The sequence below is a fragment of the Schistocerca nitens genome, chromosome 2, assembly GCF_023898315.1.
Source record: "Schistocerca nitens isolate TAMUIC-IGC-003100 chromosome 2, iqSchNite1.1, whole genome shotgun sequence".
Lineage (NCBI taxonomy): Eukaryota > Metazoa > Arthropoda > Insecta > Orthoptera > Acrididae > Schistocerca > Schistocerca nitens.
The window spans coordinates 367,406,142-367,426,332 of NC_064615.1; the positions used below are offsets into that span (position 1 = coordinate 367,406,142).

Below are 20,191 nucleotides of genomic sequence, written 5' to 3' on the forward strand. Positions count from 1 at the left end.
GCCCTTGCTAACACAGAAGAAAAACTGTTGCTACCACGAGTCTCCGGGTGGCACATCAGACGATCCGTCGTTTCCGTGGTGTAGCGGTTATCACGTCTGCTTTACACGCAGAAGGTCCCCGGTTCGATCCCGGGCGGGAACACAACAATTTTAATCCGCTTATCGGATTTCATTTCCGGGATGACCTCACGGATGCGTATGCAGAGACAATCAATGTCATATTCTAGATGGATAGGGCGTCATTTTACTGTCAAATACTGTTGCTCTCTTATTGCACCGGTATTTGGTAACTGAGAACGCCCCTAGCTCCATTATGGCTGGCAAAATTTACAACCCGGTTCTTCAGGGCTACTTCAGGTGCGCTTCCTACTGGCTATCCTGAGCTCGCGCTACTCGCCTTGTCACGGCTGTGTCAAAGTGTGAAGGTAACTAATAATGAGAAACTCTTAGCCACGCTCAGTCTTACGTCCCACCCATTGGTTGTTGCCGTCGCTAGTAAGATGAAGGTAGACTGTCGCACAATCAAGCTGAATCTCCACTCACGGTGCACATATTCCGCAAAGACAACCTTGTTTTCCGTTGCAAGAAAAATTACCGTCTGCCTTTCTACCGAATTCCACCTACGTACTTTACTGGTGCCGGATTCTTGTTATATCCACGTGATATAACAGGCGTCTTACTCTTCATTGAGGAGCTGCAACCGGGACTGAGTTCCACCTACTCTTCAGCACGGTCAAAATGGCAGGGCTCGTCCGGGATTTGAACCCGGGACCTCCTGCACCCAAAGCAGGAATCATACCCCTAGACCAACGAGCCACCTGCCCGCACCACTCAAGCTAATCACAAGTAGTGCATCTCCCAGGGAACACAAACTTTCACGTGAATTCGCAAGATAAGCGCTTTCTGCAGGCAGCACTCACCACTGATGAGAAGAATATTAAAGGCACCGAATAAAAAGCGAAATAACTTCATCGAACTCTGCTTATGAACAGCCGGCAGTGCCTCAGTTTCCGTATGTGGTTTCTCAGGGTTAAGAGAAGGCGAATGCACTAAACAAAATAACATCGGGAAAGCAAGCACCAACTCATAATGAAAATATTGAAGAATATATTGCAAGCAAAACTTCCAGAAGACGAATACTGAAGACGCCACAGACAAAAGAATTATTCTATGCAGCAACGATCATCTAGGAAGCGTGAATTGCATGTGCCGCTCCACCACACAACTTCTTTTGATACTGTTTTACTTATTCTAAATTTTCATTACCTGATCGTCTCTAGAATACTGTGTGATTATCACGTGGTTTCCTCCTTCCAACAGCGATAGTGGTAAGTAAATCGACTACAAAATCTTTCAAAGTAGGTCAGACACCAAAAAAAAAAAAAAATCGGAGCTGCGTGTAGCTCATGTCATTCTGCTTCAAAGGTAATTCAGCGGCTGGGAGTAGTGGCGTACTCCTGTAATCCAAGCTTCCGGGAGGCCGTTGTGTGGGAGAGATCTGGAAACAACTACAGATTCGGCCGTTTCGCGAGCTCAGGAACGGCCGCGGTACCTTCATCGAGCTCTGCAGATCAACAGATGACGGTGTGGAAATTTCGGCAAGCGGTGGCTAAGGGTTAAGAGAAGCCGAACGCACTAAACACAAGAACGTCGGGAAACCGAAGCACGTAACTATAAGATTGCGGAATGCAGTGCAAAAGCAAAACTTCGAGAAGACCAACTCTGAAGCCATCGGCGCGCTAGGAGTTACTCCGCGCAGCAGCGATCATCTAGGAAGAGCGAGACGGGGGTGTCGCTCGACCACACAACAAATTTTTACTTAATCCAAATTTGCAATACCGGTTCGTCACTAGAATACTGCGCCTTGGTTCTTCCAAAAGCGATAGTAATAAGCACGTCGACTACAGCGTCATTTAGGGTAGTGAGTCAGACATGGAGAGGATAAAGGGCGGGTGGAATGTGCAACGACAGGGGGCATTGCAGGGCGGGCGCCGACTCCTTGCGCTGTGGCGCCGGCGGCGGCCTGGAGGGGCTGGGGCTGCTGGTGCCTCCATGTAGAGCTGCCGCCGAGCCCAGGCGCCGTGCCGCTAACGAAGCGATCGCCTTTGGTGACATCTTTTGCAATAACGACTGCGCGAATCGACGGTATCTCGTAAGGAAAGAAAGAGCAGCAGATGCTGCTGAGGACTCTCCCTCGAGCGTTTCCGATGACTTCTTGAGCTCTTATTCGACATGGCATTCAGGCAGTCAAGGGTGCTGTCGATTGTTTCACACGAATGCGAAATACCGGCATTGTGATTTTTACGCCACAATGGCGATCGTCCTACAAGTTGTATCACATGTGGAGGGCAGAGCGTAGCAGTTTCCGTGGTGTAGCGGTTATAACGTCTGCCTAACACGCACAAGGTCCCCGGTTCGATTGCGGGCGGAAACACGTTTTCGTCGCACTCAGCAAGACACTTGCTACGATCTCTACTGTGACCATTTAAATCAACTTCAAACGTTCCACCAGCAGGGTGCACATGGCTCAAATGAAACTGTTTCAGAACTGGTTGTCGGATTTAGCGCTGACTTGGAGGCCTGGAAATGCGCGAAACAGCCGCCGCCATGCGGTTTGTTAGCACACCGTTGTACAAAACGCAAGGGCTCGTCCGGGATTTGAACCCGGGACCTCCTGCACCCGAAGCAGGAATCATACCCCTAGACCAACGAGCCTGTTCGTTCCGAAAACACACTGCATGTGAATGACGCCACCGAGGATGGTCTCACCATGTACGGCTGCAGCTCACCCAGCGTTCTCTCTGGCTGTCGCGGTTGGATTGTTTTCATCGACTTCTTGTACTATAGGAACCTCACGAATCGGAGAGAGCTCGTAGCCGATGCCCTTGCTAACACAGAAGAAAAACTGTTGCTACCACGAGTCTCCGGGTGGCACATCAGACGATCCGTCGTTTCCGTGGTGTAGCGGTTATCACGTCTGCTTTACACGCAGAAGGTCCCCGGTTCGATCCCGGGCGGGAACACAACAATTTTAATCCGCTTATCGGATTTCATTTCCGGGATGACCTCACGGATGCGTATGCAGAGACAATCAATGTCATATTCTAGATGGATAGGGCGTCATTTTACTGTCAAATACTGTTGCTCTCTTATTGCACCGGTATTTGGTAACTGAGAACGCCCCTAGCTCCATTATGGCTGGCAAAATTTACAACCCGGTTCTTCAGGGCTACTTCAGGTGCGCTTCCTACTGGCTATCCTGAGCTCGCGCTACTCGCCTTGTCACGGCTGTGTCAAAGTGTGAAGGTAACTAATAATGAGAAACTCTTAGCCACGCTCAGTCTTACGTCCCACCCATTGGTTGTTGCCGTCGCTAGTAAGATGAAGGTAGACTGTCGCACAATCAAGCTGAATCTCCACTCACGGTGCACATATTCCGCAAAGACAACCTTGTTTTCCGTTGCAAGAAAAATTACCGTCTGCCTTTCTACCGAATTCCACCTACGTACTTTACTGGTGCCGGATTCTTGTTATATCCACGTGATATAACAGGCGTCTTACTCTTCATTGAGGAGCTGCAACCGGGACTGAGTTCCACCTACTCTTCAGCACGGTCAAAATGGCAGGGCTCGTCCGGGATTTGAACCCGGGACCTCCTGCACCCAAAGCAGGAATCATACCCCTAGACCAACGAGCCACCTGCCCGCACCACTCAAGCTAATCACAAGTAGTGCATCTCCCAGGGAACACAAACTTTCACGTGAATTCGCAAGATAAGCGCTTTCTGCAGGCAGCACTCACCACTGATGAGAAGAATATTAAAGGCACCGAATAAAAAGCGAAATAACTTCATCGAACTCTGCTTATGAACAGCCGGCAGTGCCTCAGTTTCCGTATGTGGTTTCTCAGGGTTAAGAGAAGGCGAATGCACTAAACAAAATAACATCGGGAAAGCAAGCACCAACTCATAATGAAAATATTGAAGAATATATTGCAAGCAAAACTTCCAGAAGACGAATACTGAAGACGCCACAGACAAAAGAATTATTCTATGCAGCAACGATCATCTAGGAAGCGTGAATTGCATGTGCCGCTCCACCACACAACTTCTTTTGATACTGTTTTACTTATTCTAAATTTTCATTACCTGATCGTCTCTAGAATACTGTGTGATTATCACGTGGTTTCCTCCTTCCAACAGCGATAGTGGTAAGTAAATCGACTACAAAATCTTTCAAAGTAGGTCAGACACCAAAAAAAAAAAAAATCGGAGCTGCGTGTAGCTCATGTCATTCTGCTTCAAAGGTAATTCAGCGGCTGGGAGTAGTGGCGTACTCCTGTAATCCAAGCTTCCGGGAGGCCGTTGTGTGGGAGAGATCTGGAAACAACTACAGATTCGGCCGTTTCGCGAGCTCAGGAACGGCCGCGGTACCTTCATCGAGCTCTGCAGATCAACAGATGACGGTGTGGAAATTTCGGCAAGCGGTGGCTAAGGGTTAAGAGAAGCCGAACGCACTAAACACAAGAACGTCGGGAAACCGAAGCACGTAACTATAAGATTGCGGAATGCAGTGCAAAAGCAAAACTTCGAGAAGACCAACTCTGAAGCCATCGGCGCGCTAGGAGTTACTCCGCGCAGCAGCGATCATCTAGGAAGAGCGAGACGGGGGTGTCGCTCGACCACACAACAAATTTTTACTTAATCCAAATTTGCAATACCGGTTCGTCACTAGAATACTGCGCCTTGGTTCTTCCAAAAGCGATAGTAATAAGCACGTCGACTACAGCGTCATTTAGGGTAGTGAGTCAGACATGGAGAGGATAAAGGGCGGGTGGAATGTGCAACGACAGGGGGCATTGCAGGGCGGGCGCCGACTCCTTGCGCTGTGGCGCCGGCGGCGGCCTGGAGGGGCTGGGGCTGCTGGTGCCTCCATGTAGAGCTGCCGCCGAGCCCAGGCGCCGTGCCGCTAACGAAGCGATCGCCTTTGGTGACATCTTTTGCAATAACGACTGCGCGAATCGACGGTATCTCGTAAGGAAAGAAAGAGCAGCAGATGCTGCTGAGGACTCTCCCTCGAGCGTTTCCGATGACTTCTTGAGCTCTTATTCGACATGGCATTCAGGCAGTCAAGGGTGCTGTCGATTGTTTCACACGAATGCGAAATACCGGCATTGTGATTTTTACGCCACAATGGCGATCGTCCTACAAGTTGTATCACATGTGGAGGGCAGAGCGTAGCAGTTTCCGTGGTGTAGCGGTTATAACGTCTGCCTAACACGCACAAGGTCCCCGGTTCGATTGCGGGCGGAAACACGTTTTCGTCGCACTCAGCAAGACACTTGCTACGATCTCTACTGTGACCATTTAAATCAACTTCAAACGTTCCACCAGCAGGGTGCACATGGCTCAAATGAAACTGTTTCAGAACTGGTTGTCGGATTTAGCGCTGACTTGGAGGCCTGGAAATGCGCGAAACAGCCGCCGCCATGCGGTTTGTTAGCACACCGTTGTACAAAACGCAAGGGCTCGTCCGGGATTTGAACCCGGGACCTCCTGCACCCGAAGCAGGAATCATACCCCTAGACCAACGAGCCTGTTCGTTCCGAAAACACACTGCATGTGAATGACGCCACCGAGGATGGTCTCACCATGTACGGCTGCAGCTCACCCAGCGTTCTCTCTGGCTGTCGCGGTTGGATTGTTTTCATCGACTTCTTGTACTGCCGCCGAGCCCAGGCGCCGTGCCGCTAACGAAGCGATCGCCTTTGGTGACATCTTTTGCAATAACGACTGCGCGAATCGACGGTATCTCGTAAGGAAAGAAAGAGCAGCAGATGCTGCTGAGGACTCTCCCTCGAGCGTTTCCGATGACTTCTTGAGCTCTTATTCGACATGGCATTCAGGCAGTCAAGGGTGCTGTCGATTGTTTCACACGAATGCGAAATACCGGCATTGTGATTTTTACGCCACAATGGCGATCGTCCTACAAGTTGTATCACATGTGGAGGGCAGAGCGTAGCAGTTTCCGTGGTGTAGCGGTTATAACGTCTGCCTAACACGCACAAGGTCCCCGGTTCGATTGCGGGCGGAAACACGTTTTCGTCGCACTCAGCAAGACACTTGCTACGATCTCTACTGTGACCATTTAAATCAACTTCAAACGTTCCACCAGCAGGGTGCACATGGCTCAAATGAAACTGTTTCAGAACTGGTTGTCGGATTTAGCGCTGACTTGGAGGCCTGGAAATGCGCGAAACAGCCGCCGCCATGCGGTTTGTTAGCACACCGTTGTACAAAACGCAAGGGCTCGTCCGGGATTTGAACCCGGGACCTCCTGCACCCGAAGCAGGAATCATACCCCTAGACCAACGAGCCTGTTCGTTCCGAAAACACACTGCATGTGAATGACGCCACCGAGGATGGTCTCACCATGTACGGCTGCAGCTCACCCAGCGTTCTCTCTGGCTGTCGCGGTTGGATTGTTTTCATCGACTTCTTGTACTGCCGCCGAGCCCAGGCGCCGTGCCGCTAACGAAGCGATCGCCTTTGGTGACATCTTTTGCAATAACGACTGCGCGAATCGACGGTATCTCGTAAGGAAAGAAAGAGCAGCAGATGCTGCTGAGGACTCTCCCTCGAGCGTTTCCGATGACTTCTTGAGCTCTTATTCGACATGGCATTCAGGCAGTCAAGGGTGCTGTCGATTGTTTCACACGAATGCGAAATACCGGCATTGTGATTTTTACGCCACAATGGCGATCGTCCTACAAGTTGTATCACATGTGGAGGGCAGAGCGTAGCAGTTTCCGTGGTGTAGCGGTTATAACGTCTGCCTAACACGCACAAGGTCCCCGGTTCGATTGCGGGCGGAAACACGTTTTCGTCGCACTCAGCAAGACACTTGCTACGATCTCTACTGTGACCATTTAAATCAACTTCAAACGTTCCACCAGCAGGGTGCACATGGCTCAAATGAAACTGTTTCAGAACTGGTTGTCGGATTTAGCGCTGACTTGGAGGCCTGGAAATGCGCGAAACAGCCGCCGCCATGCGGTTTGTTAGCACACCGTTGTACAAAACGCAAGGGCTCGTCCGGGATTTGAACCCGGGACCTCCTGCACCCGAAGCAGGAATCATACCCCTAGACCAACGAGCCTGTTCGTTCCGAAAACACACTGCATGTGAATGACGCCACCGAGGATGGTCTCACCATGTACGGCTGCAGCTCACCCAGCGTTCTCTCTGGCTGTCGCGGTTGGATTGTTTTCATCGACTTCTTGTACTGCCGCCGAGCCCAGGCGCCGTGCCGCTAACGAAGCGATCGCCTTTGGTGACATCTTTTGCAATAACGACTGCGCGAATCGACGGTATCTCGTAAGGAAAGAAAGAGCAGCAGATGCTGCTGAGGACTCTCCCTCGAGCGTTTCCGATGACTTCTTGAGCTCTTATTCGACATGGCATTCAGGCAGTCAAGGGTGCTGTCGATTGTTTCACACGAATGCGAAATACCGGCATTGTGATTTTTACGCCACAATGGCGATCGTCCTACAAGTTGTATCACATGTGGAGGGCAGAGCGTAGCAGTTTCCGTGGTGTAGCGGTTATAACGTCTGCCTAACACGCACAAGGTCCCCGGTTCGATTGCGGGCGGAAACACGTTTTCGTCGCACTCAGCAAGACACTTGCTACGATCTCTACTGTGACCATTTAAATCAACTTCAAACGTTCCACCAGCAGGGTGCACATGGCTCAAATGAAACTGTTTCAGAACTGGTTGTCGGATTTAGCGCTGACTTGGAGGCCTGGAAATGCGCGAAACAGCCGCCGCCATGCGGTTTGTTAGCACACCGTTGTACAAAACGCAAGGGCTCGTCCGGGATTTGAACCCGGGACCTCCTGCACCCGAAGCAGGAATCATACCCCTAGACCAACGAGCCTGTTCGTTCCGAAAACACACTGCATGTGAATGACGCCACCGAGGATGGTCTCACCATGTACGGCTGCAGCTCACCCAGCGTTCTCTCTGGCTGTCGCGGTTGGATTGTTTTCATCGACTTCTTGTACTATAGGAACCTCACGAATCGGAGAGAGCTCGTAGCCGATGCCCTTGCTAACACAGAAGAAAAACTGTTGCTACCACGAGTCTCCGGGTGGCACATCAGACGATCCGTCGTTTCCGTGGTGTAGCGGTTATCACGTCTGCTTTACACGCAGAAGGTCCCCGGTTCGATCCCGGGCGGGAACACAACAATTTTAATCCGCTTATCGGATTTCATTTCCGGGATGACCTCACGGATGCGTATGCAGAGACAATCAATGTCATATTCTAGATGGATAGGGCGTCATTTTACTGTCAAATACTGTTGCTCTCTTATTGCACCGGTATTTGGTAACTGAGAACGCCCCTAGCTCCATTATGGCTGGCAAAATTTACAACCCGGTTCTTCAGGGCTACTTCAGGTGCGCTTCCTACTGGCTATCCTGAGCTCGCGCTACTCGCCTTGTCACGGCTGTGTCAAAGTGTGAAGGTAACTAATAATGAGAAACTCTTAGCCACGCTCAGTCTTACGTCCCACCCATTGGTTGTTGCCGTCGCTAGTAAGATGAAGGTAGACTGTCGCACAATCAAGCTGAATCTCCACTCACGGTGCACATATTCCGCAAAGACAACCTTGTTTTCCGTTGCAAGAAAAATTACCGTCTGCCTTTCTACCGAATTCCACCTACGTACTTTACTGGTGCCGGATTCTTGTTATATCCACGTGATATAACAGGCGTCTTACTCTTCATTGAGGAGCTGCAACCGGGACTGAGTTCCACCTACTCTTCAGCACGGTCAAAATGGCAGGGCTCGTCTGGGATTTGAACCCGGGACCTCCCGCACCCAAAGCAGGAATCATACCCCTAGACCAACGAGCCACCTGCCCGCACCACTCAAGCTAATCACAAGTAGTGCATCTCCCAGGGAACACAAACTTTCACGTGAATTCGCAAGATAAGCGCTTTCTGCAGGCAGCACTCACCACTGATGAGAAGAATATTAAAGGCACCGAATAAAAAGCGAAATAACTTCATCGAACTCTGCTTATGAACAGCCGGCAGTGCCTCAGTTTCCGTATGTGGTTTCTCAGGGTTAAGAGAAGGCGAATGCACTAAACAAAATAACATCGGGAAAGCAAGCACCAACTCATAATGAAAATATTGAAGAATATATTGCAAGCAAAACTTCCAGAAGACGAATACTGAAGACGCCACAGACAAAAGAATTATTCTATGCAGCAACGATCATCTAGGAAGCGTGAATTGCATGTGCCGCTCCACCACACAACTTCTTTTGATACTGTTTTACTTATTCTAAATTTTCATTACCTGATCGTCTCTAGAATACTGTGTGATTATCACGTGGTTTCCTCCTTCCAACAGCGATAGTGGTAAGTAAATCGACTACAAAATCTTTCAAAGTAGGTCAGACACCAAAAAAAAAAAATCGGAGCTGCGTGTAGCTCATGTCATTCTGCTTCAAAGGTAATTCAGCGGCTGGGAGTAGTGGCGTACTCCTGTAATCCAAGCTTCCGGGAGGCCGTTGTGTGGGAGAGATCTGGAAACAACTACAGATTCGGCCGTTTCGCGAGCTCAGGAACGGCCGCGGTACCTTCATCGAGCTCTGCAGATCAACAGATGACGGTGTGGAAATTTCGGCAAGCGGTGGCTAAGGGTTAAGAGAAGCCGAACGCACTAAACACAAGAACGTCGGGAAACCGAAGCACGTAACTATAAGATTGCGGAATGCAGTGCAAAAGCAAAACTTCGAGAAGACCAACTCTGAAGCCATCGGCGCGCTAGGAGTTACTCCGCGCAGCAGCGATCATCTAGGAAGACCGAGACGGGGGTGTCGCTCGACCACACAACAAATTTTTACTTAATCCAAATTTGCAATACCGGTTCGTCACTAGAATACTGCGCCTTGGTTCTTCCAAAAGCGATAGTAATAAGCACGTCGACTACAGCGTCATTTAGGGTAGTGAGTCAGACATGGAGAGGATAAAGGGCGGGTGGAATGTGCAACGACAGGGGGCATTGCAGGGCGGGCGCCGACTCCTTGCGCTGTGGCGCCGGCGGCGGCCTGGAGGGGCTGGGGCTGCTGGTGCCTCCATGTAGAGCTGCCGCCGAGCCCAGGCGCCGTGCCGTGCCGCTAACGAAGCGATCGCCTTTGGTGACATCTTTTGCAATAACGACTGCGCGAATCGACGGTATCTCGTAAGGAAAGAAAGAGCAGCAGATGCTGCTGAGGACTCTCCCTCGAGCGTTTCCGATGACTTCTTGAGCTCTTATTCGACATGGCATTCAGGCAGTCAAGGGTGCTGTCGATTGTTTCACACGAATGCGAAATACCGGCATTGTGATTTTTACGCCACAATGGCGATCGTCCTACAAGTTGTATCACATGTGGAGGGCAGAGCGTAGCAGTTTCCGTGGTGTAGCGGTTATAACGTCTGCCTAACACGCACAAGGTCCCCGGTTCGATTGCGGGCGGAAACACGTTTTCGTCGCACTCAGCAAGACACTTGCTACGATCTCTACTGTGACCATTTAAATCAACTTCAAACGTTCCACCAGCAGGGTGCACATGGCTCAAATGAAACTGTTTCAGAACTGGTTGTCGGATTTAGCGCTGACTTGGAGGCCTGGAAATGCGCGAAACAGCCGCCGCCATGCGGTTTGTTAGCACACCGTTGTACAAAACGCAAGGGCTCGTCCGGGATTTGAACCCGGGACCTCCTGCACCCGAAGCAGGAATCATACCCCTAGACCAACGAGCCTGTTCGTTCCGAAAACACACTGCATGTGAATGACGCCACCGAGGATGGTCTCACCATGTACGGCTGCAGCTCACCCAGCGTTCTCTCTGGCTGTCGCGGTTGGATTGTTTTCATCGACTTCTTGTACTATAGGAACCTCACGAATCGGAGAGAGCTCGTAGCCGATGCCCTTGCTAACACAGAAGAAAAACTGTTGCTACCACGAGTCTCCGGGTGGCACATCAGACGATCCGTCGTTTCCGTGGTGTAGCGGTTATCACGTCTGCTTTACACGCAGAAGGTCCCCGGTTCGATCCCGGGCGGGAACACAACAATTTTAATCCGCTTATCGGATTTCATTTCCGGGATGACCTCACGGATGCGTATGCAGAGACAATCAATGTCATATTCTAGATGGATAGGGCGTCATTTTACTGTCAAATACTGTTGCTCTCTTATTGCACCGGTATTTGGTAACTGAGAACGCCCCTAGCTCCATTATGGCTGGCAAAATTTACAACCCGGTTCTTCAGGGCTACTTCAGGTGCGCTTCCTACTGGCTATCCTGAGCTCGCGCTACTCGCCTTGTCACGGCTGTGTCAAAGTGTGAAGGTAACTAATAATGAGAAACTCTTAGCCACGCTCAGTCTTACGTCCCACCCATTGGTTGTTGCCGTCGCTAGTAAGATGAAGGTAGACTGTCGCACAATCAAGCTGAATCTCCACTCACGGTGCACATATTCCGCAAAGACAACCTTGTTTTCCGTTGCAAGAAAAATTACCGTCTGCCTTTCTACCGAATTCCACCTACGTACTTTACTGGTGCCGGATTCTTGTTATATCCACGTGATATAACAGGCGTCTTACTCTTCATTGAGGAGCTGCAACCGGGACTGAGTTCCACCTACTCTTCAGCACGGTCAAAATGGCAGGGCTCGTCTGGGATTTGAACCCGGGACCTCCCGCACCCAAAGCAGGAATCATACCCCTAGACCAACGAGCCACCTGCCCGCACCACTCAAGCTAATCACAAGTAGTGCATCTCCCAGGGAACACAAACTTTCACGTGAATTCGCAAGATAAGCGCTTTCTGCAGGCAGCACTCACCACTGATGAGAAGAATATTAAAGGCACCGAATAAAAAGCGAAATAACTTCATCGAACTCTGCTTATGAACAGCCGGCAGTGCCTCAGTTTCCGTATGTGGTTTCTCAGGGTTAAGAGAAGGCGAATGCACTAAACAAAATAACATCGGGAAAGCAAGCACCAACTCATAATGAAAATATTGAAGAATATATTGCAAGCAAAACTTCCAGAAGACGAATACTGAAGACGCCACAGACAAAAGAATTATTCTATGCAGCAACGATCATCTAGGAAGCGTGAATTGCATGTGCCGCTCCACCACACAACTTCTTTTGATACTGTTTTACTTATTCTAAATTTTCATTACCTGATCGTCTCTAGAATACTGTGTGATTATCACGTGGTTTCCTCCTTCCAACAGCGATAGTGGTAAGTAAATCGACTACAAAATCTTTCAAAGTAGGTCAGACACCAAAAAAAAAAAAAAATCGGAGCTGCGTGTAGCTCATGTCATTCTGCTTCAAAGGTAATTCAGCGGCTGGGAGTAGTGGCGTACTCCTGTAATCCAAGCTTCCGGGAGGCCGTTGTGTGGGAGAGATCTGGAAACAACTACAGATTCGGCCGTTTCGCGAGCTCAGGAACGGCCGCGGTACCTTCATCGAGCTCTGCAGATCAACAGATGACGGTGTGGAAATTTCGGCAAGCGGTGGCTAAGGGTTAAGAGAAGCCGAACGCACTAAACACAAGAACGTCGGGAAACCGAAGCACGTAACTATAAGATTGCGGAATGCAGTGCAAAAGCAAAACTTCGAGAAGACCAACTCTGAAGCCATCGGCGCGCTAGGAGTTACTCCGCGCAGCAGCGATCATCTAGGAAGAGCGAGACGGGGGTGTCGCTCGACCACACAACAAATTTTTACTTAATCCAAATTTGCAATACCGGTTCGTCACTAGAATACTGCGCCTTGGTTCTTCCAAAAGCGATAGTAATAAGCACGTCGACTACAGCGTCATTTAGGGTAGTGAGTCAGACATGGAGAGGATAAAGGGCGGGTGGAATGTGCAACGACAGGGGGCATTGCAGGGCGGGCGCCGACTCCTTGCGCTGTGGCGCCGGCGGCGGCCTGGAGGGGCTGGGGCTGCTGGTGCCTCCATGTAGAGCTGCCGCCGAGCCCAGGCGCCGTGCCGTGCCGCTAACGAAGCGATCGCCTTTGGTGACATCTTTTGCAATAACGACTGCGCGAATCGACGGTATCTCGTAAGGAAAGAAAGAGCAGCAGATGCTGCTGAGGACTCTCCCTCGAGCGTTTCCGATGACTTCTTGAGCTCTTATTCGACATGGCATTCAGGCAGTCAAGGGTGCTGTCGATTGTTTCACACGAATGCGAAATACCGGCATTGTGATTTTTACGCCACAATGGCGATCGTCCTACAAGTTGTATCACATGTGGAGGGCAGAGCGTAGCAGTTTCCGTGGTGTAGCGGTTATAACGTCTGCCTAACACGCACAAGGTCCCCGGTTCGATTGCGGGCGGAAACACGTTTTCGTCGCACTCAGCAAGACACTTGCTACGATCTCTACTGTGACCATTTAAATCAACTTCAAACGTTCCACCAGCAGGGTGCACATGGCTCAAATGAAACTGTTTCAGAACTGGTTGTCGGATTTAGCGCTGACTTGGAGGCCTGGAAATGCGCGAAACAGCCGCCGCCATGCGGTTTGTTAGCACACCGTTGTACAAAACGCAAGGGCTCGTCCGGGATTTGAACCCGGGACCTCCTGCACCCGAAGCAGGAATCATACCCCTAGACCAACGAGCCTGTTCGTTCCGAAAACACACTGCATGTGAATGACGCCACCGAGGATGGTCTCACCATGTACGGCTGCAGCTCACCCAGCGTTCTCTCTGGCTGTCGCGGTTGGATTGTTTTCATCGACTTCTTGTACTATAGGAACCTCACGAATCGGAGAGAGCTCGTAGCCGATGCCCTTGCTAACACAGAAGAAAAACTGTTGCTACCACGAGTCTCCGGGTGGCACATCAGACGATCCGTCGTTTCCGTGGTGTAGCGGTTATCACGTCTGCTTTACACGCAGAAGGTCCCCGGTTCGATCCCGGGCGGGAACACAACAATTTTAATCCGCTTATCGGATTTCATTTCCGGGATGACCTCACGGATGCGTATGCAGAGACAATCAATGTCATATTCTAGATGGATAGGGCGTCATTTTACTGTCAAATACTGTTGCTCTCTTATTGCACCGGTATTTGGTAACTGAGAACGCCCCTAGCTCCATTATGGCTGGCAAAATTTACAACCCGGTTCTTCAGGGCTACTTCAGGTGCGCTTCCTACTGGCTATCCTGAGCTCGCGCTACTCGCCTTGTCACGGCTGTGTCAAAGTGTGAAGGTAACTAATAATGAGAAACTCTTAGCCACGCTCAGTCTTACGTCCCACCCATTGGTTGTTGCCGTCGCTAGTAAGATGAAGGTAGACTGTCGCACAATCAAGCTGAATCTCCACTCACGGTGCACATATTCCGCAAAGACAACCTTGTTTTCCGTTGCAAGAAAAATTACCGTCTGCCTTTCTACCGAATTCCACCTACGTACTTTACTGGTGCCGGATTCTTGTTATATCCACGTGATATAACAGGCGTCTTACTCTTCATTGAGGAGCTGCAACCGGGACTGAGTTCCACCTACTCTTCAGCACGGTCAAAATGGCAGGGCTCGTCTGGGATTTGAACCCGGGACCTCCCGCACCCAAAGCAGGAATCATACCCCTAGACCAACGAGCCACCTGCCCGCACCACTCAAGCTAATCACAAGTAGTGCATCTCCCAGGGAACACAAACTTTCACGTGAATTCGCAAGATAAGCGCTTTCTGCAGGCAGCACTCACCACTGATGAGAAGAATATTAAAGGCACCGAATAAAAAGCGAAATAACTTCATCGAACTCTGCTTATGAACAGCCGGCAGTGCCTCAGTTTCCGTATGTGGTTTCTCAGGGTTAAGAGAAGGCGAATGCACTAAACAAAATAACATCGGGAAAGCAAGCACCAACTCATAATGAAAATATTGAAGAATATATTGCAAGCAAAACTTCCAGAAGACGAATACTGAAGACGCCACAGACAAAAGAATTATTCTATGCAGCAACGATCATCTAGGAAGCGTGAATTGCATGTGCCGCTCCACCACACAACTTCTTTTGATACTGTTTTACTTATTCTAAATTTTCATTACCTGATCGTCTCTAGAATACTGTGTGATTATCACGTGGTTTCCTCCTTCCAACAGCGATAGTGGTAACTAAATCGACTACAAAATCTTTCAAAGTAGGTCAGACACCAAAAAAAAAAAAAAAAAATCGGAGCTGCGTGTAGCTCATGTCATTCTGCTTCAAAGGTAATTCAGCGGCTGGGAGTAGTGGCGTACTCCTGTAATCCAAGCTTCCGGGAGGCCGTTGTGTGGGAGAGATCTGGAAACAACTACAGATTCGGCCGTTTCGCGAGCTCAGGAACGGCCGCGGTACCTTCATCGAGCTCTGCAGATCAACAGATGACGGTGTGGAAATTTCGGCAAGCGGTGGCTAAGGGTTAAGAGAAGCCGAACGCACTAAACACAAGAACGTCGGGAAACCGAAGCACGTAACTATAAGATTGCGGAATGCAGTGCAAAAGCAAAACTTCGAGAAGACCAACTCTGAAGCCATCGGCGCGCTAGGAGTTACTCCGCGCAGCAGCGATCATCTAGGAAGAGCGAGACGGGGGTGTCGCTCGACCACACAACAAATTTTTACTTAATCCAAATTTGCAATACCGGTTCGTCACTAGAATACTGCGCCTTGGTTCTTCCAAAAGCGATAGTAATAAGCACGTCGACTACAGCGTCATTTAGGGTAGTGAGTCAGACATGGAGAGGATAAAGGGCGGGTGGAATGTGCAACGACAGGGGGCATTGCAGGGCGGGCGCCGACTCCTTGCGCTGTGGCGCCGGCGGCGGCCTGGAGGGGCTGGGGCTGCTGGTGCCTCCATGTAGAGCTGCCGCCGAGCCCAGGCGCCGTGCGGTGCCGCTAACGAAGCGATCGCCTTTGGTGACATCTTTTGCAATAACGACTGCGCGAATCGACGGTATCTCGTAAGGAAAGAAAGAGCAGCAGATGCTGCTGAGGACTCTCCCTCGAGCGTTTCCGATGACTTCTTGAGCTCTTATTCGACATGGCATTCAGGCAGTCAAGGGTGCTGTCGATTGTTTCACACGAATGCGAAATACCGGCATTGTGATTTTTACGCCACAATGGCGATCGTCCTACAAGTTGTATCACATGTGGAGGGCAGAGCGTAGCAGTTTCCGTGGTGTAGCGGTTATAACGTCTGCCTAACACGCACAAGGTCCCCGGTTCGATTGCGGGCGGAAACACGTTTTCGTCGCACTCAGCAAGACACTTGCTACGATCTCTACTGTGACCATTTAAATCAACTTCAAACGTTCCACCAGCAGGGTGCACATGGCTCAAATGAAACTGTTTCAGAACTGGTTGTCGGATTTAGCGCTGACTTGGAGGCCTGGAAATGCGCGAAACAGCCGCCGCCATGCGGTTTGTTAGCACACCGTTGTACAAAACGCAAGGGCTCGTCCGGGATTTGAACCCGGGACCTCCTGCACCCGAAGCAGGAATCATACCCCTAGACCAACGAGCCTGTTCGTTCCGAAAACACACTGCATGTGAATGACGCCACCGAGGATGGTCTCACCATGTACGGCTGCAGCTCACCCAGCGTTCTCTCTGGCTGTCGCGGTTGGATTGTTTTCATCGACTTCTTGTACTATAGGAACCTCACGAATCGGAGAGAGCTCGTAGCCGATGCCCTTGCTAACACAGAAGAAAAACTGTTGCTACCACGAGTCTCCGGGTGGCACATCAGACGATCCGTCGTTTCCGTGGTGTAGCGGTTATCACGTCTGCTTTACACGCAGAAGGTCCCCGGTTCGATCCCGGGCGGGAACACAACAATTTTAATCCGCTTATCGGATTTCATTTCCGGGATGACCTCACGGATGCGTATGCAGAGACAATCAATGTCATATTCTAGATGGATAGGGCGTCATTTTACTGTCAAATACTGTTGCTCTCTTATTGCACCGGTATTTGGTAACTGAGAACGCCCCTAGCTCCATTATGGCTGGCAAAATTTACAACCCGGTTCTTCAGGGCTACTTCAGGTGCGCTTCCTACTGGCTATCCTGAGCTCGCGCTACTCGCCTTGTCACGGCTGTGTCAAAGTGTGAAGGTAACTAATAATGAGAAACTCTTAGCCACGCTCAGTCTTACGTCCCACCCATTGGTTGTTGCCGTCGCTAGTAAGATGAAGGTAGACTGTCGCACAATCAAGCTGAATCTCCACTCACGGTGCACATATTCCGCAAAGACAACCTTGTTTTCCGTTGCAAGAAAAATTACCGTCTGCCTTTCTACCGAATTCCACCTACGTACTTTACTGGTGCCGGATTCTTGTTATATCCACGTGATATAACAGGCGTCTTACTCTTCATTGAGGAGCTGCAACCGGGACTGAGTTCCACCTACTCTTCAGCACGGTCAAAATGGCAGGGCTCGTCTGGGATTTGAACCCGGGACCTCCTGCACCCAAAGCAGGAATCATACCCCTAGACCAACGAGCCACCTGCCCGCACCACTCAAGCTAATCACAAGTAGTGCATCTCCCAGGGAACACAAACTTTCACGTGAATTCGCAAGATAAGCGCTTTCTGCAGGCAGCACTCACCACTGATGAGAAGAATATTAAAGGCACCGAATAAAAAGCGAAATAACTTCATCGAACTCTGCTTATGAACAGCCGGCAGTGCCTCAGTTTCCGTATGTGGTTTCTCAGGGTTAAGAGAAGGCGAATGCACTAAACAAAATAACATCGGGAAAGCAAGCACCAACTCATAATGAAAATATTGAAGAATATATTGCAAGCAAAACTTCCAGAAGACGAATACTGAAGACGCCACAGACAAAAGAATTATTCTATGCAGCAACGATCATCTAGGAAGCGTGAATTGCATGTGCCGCTCCACCACACAACTTCTTTTGATACTGTTTTACTTATTCTAAATTTTCATTACCTGATCGTCTCTAGAATACTGTGTGATTATCACGTGGTTTCCTCCTTCCAACAGCGATAGTGGTAAGTAAATCGACTACAAAATCTTTCAAAGTAGGTCAGACACCAAAAAAAAAAAAAAAAATCGGAGCTGCGTGTAGCTCATGTCATTCTGCTTCAAAGGTAATTCAGCGGCTGGGAGTAGTGGCGTACTCCTGTAATCCAAGCTTCTGGGAGGCCGTTGTGTGGGAGAGATCTGGAAACAACTACAGATTCGGCCGTTTCGCGAGCTCAGGAACGGCCGCGGTACCTTCATCGAGCTCTGCAGATCAACAGATGACGGTGTGGAAATTTCGGCAAGCGGTGGCTAAGGGTTAAGAGAAGCCGAACGCACTAAACACAAGAACGTCGGGAAACCGAAGCACGTAACTATAAGATTGCGGAATGCAGTGCAAAAGCAAAACTTCGAGAAGACCAACTCTGAAGCCATCGGCGCGCTAGGAGTTACTCCGCGCAGCAGCGATCATCTAGGAAGAGCGAGACGGGGGTGTCGCTCGACCACACAACAAATTTTTACTTAATCCAAATTTGCAATACCGGTTCGTCACTAGAATACTGCGCCTTGGTTCTTCCAAAAGCGATAGTAATAAGCACGTCGACTACAGCGTCATTTAGGGTAGTGAGTCAGACATGGAGAGGATAAAGGGCGGGTGGAATGTGCAACGACAGGGGGCATTGCAGGGCGGGCGCCGACTCCTTGCGCTGTGGCGCCGGCGGCGGCCTGGAGGGGCTGGGGCTGCTGGTGCCTCCATGTAGAGCTGCCGCCGAGCCCAGGCGCCGTGCCGTGCCGCTAACGAAGCGATCGCCTTTGGTGACATCTTTTGCAATAACGACTGCGCGAATCGACGGTATCTCGTAAGGAAAGAAAGAGCAGCAGATGCTGCTGAGGACTCTCCCTCGAGCGTTTCCGATGACTTCTTGAGCTCTTATTCGACATGGCATTCAGGCAGTCAAGGGTGCTGTCGATTGTTTCACACGAATGCGAAATACCGGCATTGTGATTTTTACGCCACAATGGCGATCGTCCTACAAGTTGTATCACATGTGGAGGGCAGAGCGTAGCAGTTTCCGTGGTGTAGCGGTTATAACGTCTGCCTAACACGCACAAGGTCCCCGGTTCGATTGCGGGCGGAAACACGTTTTCGTCGCACTCAGCAAGACACTTGCTACGATCTCTACTGTGACCATTTAAATCAACTTCAAACGTTCCACCAGCAGGGTGCACATGGCTCAAATGAAACTGTTTCAGAACTGGTTGTCGGATTTAGCGCTGACTTGGAGGCCTGGAAATGCGCGAAACAGCCGCCGCCATGCGGTTTGTTAGCACACCGTTGTACAAAACGCAAGGGCTCGTCCGGGATTTGAACCCGGAACACAACAATTTTAATCCGCTTATCGGATTTCATTTCCGGGATGACCTCACGGATGCGTATGCAGAGACAATCAATGTCATATTCTAGATGGATAGGGCGTCATTTTACTGTCAAATACTGTTGCTCTCTTATTGCACCGGTATTTGGTAACTGAGAACGCCCCTAGCTCCATTATGGCTGGCAAAATTTACAACCCGGTTCTTCAGGGCTACTTCAGGTGCGCTTCCTACTGGCTATCCTGAGCTCGCGCTACTCGCCTTGTCACGGCTGTGTCAAAGTGTGAAGGTAACTAATAATGAGAAACTCTTAGCCACGCTCAGTCTTACGTCCCACCCATTGGTTGTTGCCGTCGCTAGTAAGATGAAGGTAGACTGTCGCACAATCAAGCTGAATCTCCACTCACGGTGCACATATTCCGCAAAGACAACCTTGTTTTCCGTTGCAAGAAAAATTACCGTCTGCCTTTCTACCGAATTCCACCTACGTACTTTACTGGTGCCGGATTCTTGTTATATCCACGTGATATAACAGGCGTCTTACTCTTCATTGAGGAGCTGCAACCGGGACTGAGTTCCACCTACTCTTCAGCACGGTCAAAATGGCAGGGCTCGTCCGGGATTTGAACCCGGGACCTCCTGCACCCAAAGCAGGAATCATACCCCTAGACCAACGAGCCACCTGCCCGCACCACTCAAGCTAATCACAAGTAGTGCATCTCCCACGGAACACAAACTTTCACGTGAATTCGCAAG

General features: G+C 50.1%; 21 non-coding genes across 21 annotated transcripts; 6 read left to right on the forward strand and 15 right to left on the reverse strand.

The window, feature by feature from the left end:
- Positions 1 to 69: 69 nt before the first annotated feature.
- Positions 70 to 142, forward strand: Trnav-uac (transfer RNA valine (anticodon UAC)). Its single transcript has one exon. It is a non-coding gene; the product is annotated as a tRNA-Val (tRNA).
- Positions 143 to 744: 602 nt separating this feature from the next.
- Trnap-ugg (transfer RNA proline (anticodon UGG)) lies at positions 745 to 816 on the reverse strand. The gene has a single exon. It is a non-coding gene; the product is annotated as a tRNA-Pro (tRNA).
- A 1,827-nt stretch (positions 817 to 2,643) lies between these two features.
- Trnap-cgg (transfer RNA proline (anticodon CGG)) lies at positions 2,644 to 2,715 on the reverse strand. Its single transcript has one exon. It is a non-coding gene; the product is annotated as a tRNA-Pro (tRNA).
- A 235-nt stretch (positions 2,716 to 2,950) lies between these two features.
- On the forward strand, positions 2,951 to 3,023 carry Trnav-uac (transfer RNA valine (anticodon UAC)). The gene has a single exon. It is a non-coding gene; the product is annotated as a tRNA-Val (tRNA).
- Positions 3,024 to 3,625: 602 nt separating this feature from the next.
- Positions 3,626 to 3,697, reverse strand: Trnap-ugg (transfer RNA proline (anticodon UGG)). Its single transcript has one exon. It is a non-coding gene; the product is annotated as a tRNA-Pro (tRNA).
- A 1,826-nt stretch (positions 3,698 to 5,523) lies between these two features.
- Positions 5,524 to 5,595, reverse strand: Trnap-cgg (transfer RNA proline (anticodon CGG)). The gene has a single exon. It is a non-coding gene; the product is annotated as a tRNA-Pro (tRNA).
- A 709-nt stretch (positions 5,596 to 6,304) lies between these two features.
- On the reverse strand, positions 6,305 to 6,376 carry Trnap-cgg (transfer RNA proline (anticodon CGG)). Its single transcript has one exon. It is a non-coding gene; the product is annotated as a tRNA-Pro (tRNA).
- Positions 6,377 to 7,085: 709 nt separating this feature from the next.
- Positions 7,086 to 7,157, reverse strand: Trnap-cgg (transfer RNA proline (anticodon CGG)). The gene has a single exon. It is a non-coding gene; the product is annotated as a tRNA-Pro (tRNA).
- A 709-nt stretch (positions 7,158 to 7,866) lies between these two features.
- On the reverse strand, positions 7,867 to 7,938 carry Trnap-cgg (transfer RNA proline (anticodon CGG)). Its single transcript has one exon. It is a non-coding gene; the product is annotated as a tRNA-Pro (tRNA).
- A 235-nt stretch (positions 7,939 to 8,173) lies between these two features.
- On the forward strand, positions 8,174 to 8,246 carry Trnav-uac (transfer RNA valine (anticodon UAC)). Its single transcript has one exon. It is a non-coding gene; the product is annotated as a tRNA-Val (tRNA).
- Positions 8,247 to 8,848: 602 nt separating this feature from the next.
- Positions 8,849 to 8,920, reverse strand: Trnap-ugg (transfer RNA proline (anticodon UGG)). Its single transcript has one exon. It is a non-coding gene; the product is annotated as a tRNA-Pro (tRNA).
- A 1,829-nt stretch (positions 8,921 to 10,749) lies between these two features.
- On the reverse strand, positions 10,750 to 10,821 carry Trnap-cgg (transfer RNA proline (anticodon CGG)). The gene has a single exon. It is a non-coding gene; the product is annotated as a tRNA-Pro (tRNA).
- A 235-nt stretch (positions 10,822 to 11,056) lies between these two features.
- Positions 11,057 to 11,129, forward strand: Trnav-uac (transfer RNA valine (anticodon UAC)). Its single transcript has one exon. It is a non-coding gene; the product is annotated as a tRNA-Val (tRNA).
- Positions 11,130 to 11,731: 602 nt separating this feature from the next.
- Positions 11,732 to 11,803, reverse strand: Trnap-ugg (transfer RNA proline (anticodon UGG)). The gene has a single exon. It is a non-coding gene; the product is annotated as a tRNA-Pro (tRNA).
- A 1,832-nt stretch (positions 11,804 to 13,635) lies between these two features.
- On the reverse strand, positions 13,636 to 13,707 carry Trnap-cgg (transfer RNA proline (anticodon CGG)). Its single transcript has one exon. It is a non-coding gene; the product is annotated as a tRNA-Pro (tRNA).
- Positions 13,708 to 13,942: 235 nt separating this feature from the next.
- On the forward strand, positions 13,943 to 14,015 carry Trnav-uac (transfer RNA valine (anticodon UAC)). The gene has a single exon. It is a non-coding gene; the product is annotated as a tRNA-Val (tRNA).
- Positions 14,016 to 14,617: 602 nt separating this feature from the next.
- Trnap-ugg (transfer RNA proline (anticodon UGG)) lies at positions 14,618 to 14,689 on the reverse strand. Its single transcript has one exon. It is a non-coding gene; the product is annotated as a tRNA-Pro (tRNA).
- A 1,835-nt stretch (positions 14,690 to 16,524) lies between these two features.
- On the reverse strand, positions 16,525 to 16,596 carry Trnap-cgg (transfer RNA proline (anticodon CGG)). The gene has a single exon. It is a non-coding gene; the product is annotated as a tRNA-Pro (tRNA).
- A 235-nt stretch (positions 16,597 to 16,831) lies between these two features.
- Positions 16,832 to 16,904, forward strand: Trnav-uac (transfer RNA valine (anticodon UAC)). Its single transcript has one exon. It is a non-coding gene; the product is annotated as a tRNA-Val (tRNA).
- Positions 16,905 to 17,506: 602 nt separating this feature from the next.
- Positions 17,507 to 17,578, reverse strand: Trnap-ugg (transfer RNA proline (anticodon UGG)). Its single transcript has one exon. It is a non-coding gene; the product is annotated as a tRNA-Pro (tRNA).
- Positions 17,579 to 20,043: 2,465 nt separating this feature from the next.
- On the reverse strand, positions 20,044 to 20,115 carry Trnap-ugg (transfer RNA proline (anticodon UGG)). The gene has a single exon. It is a non-coding gene; the product is annotated as a tRNA-Pro (tRNA).
- Positions 20,116 to 20,191: the final 76 nt, after the last annotated feature.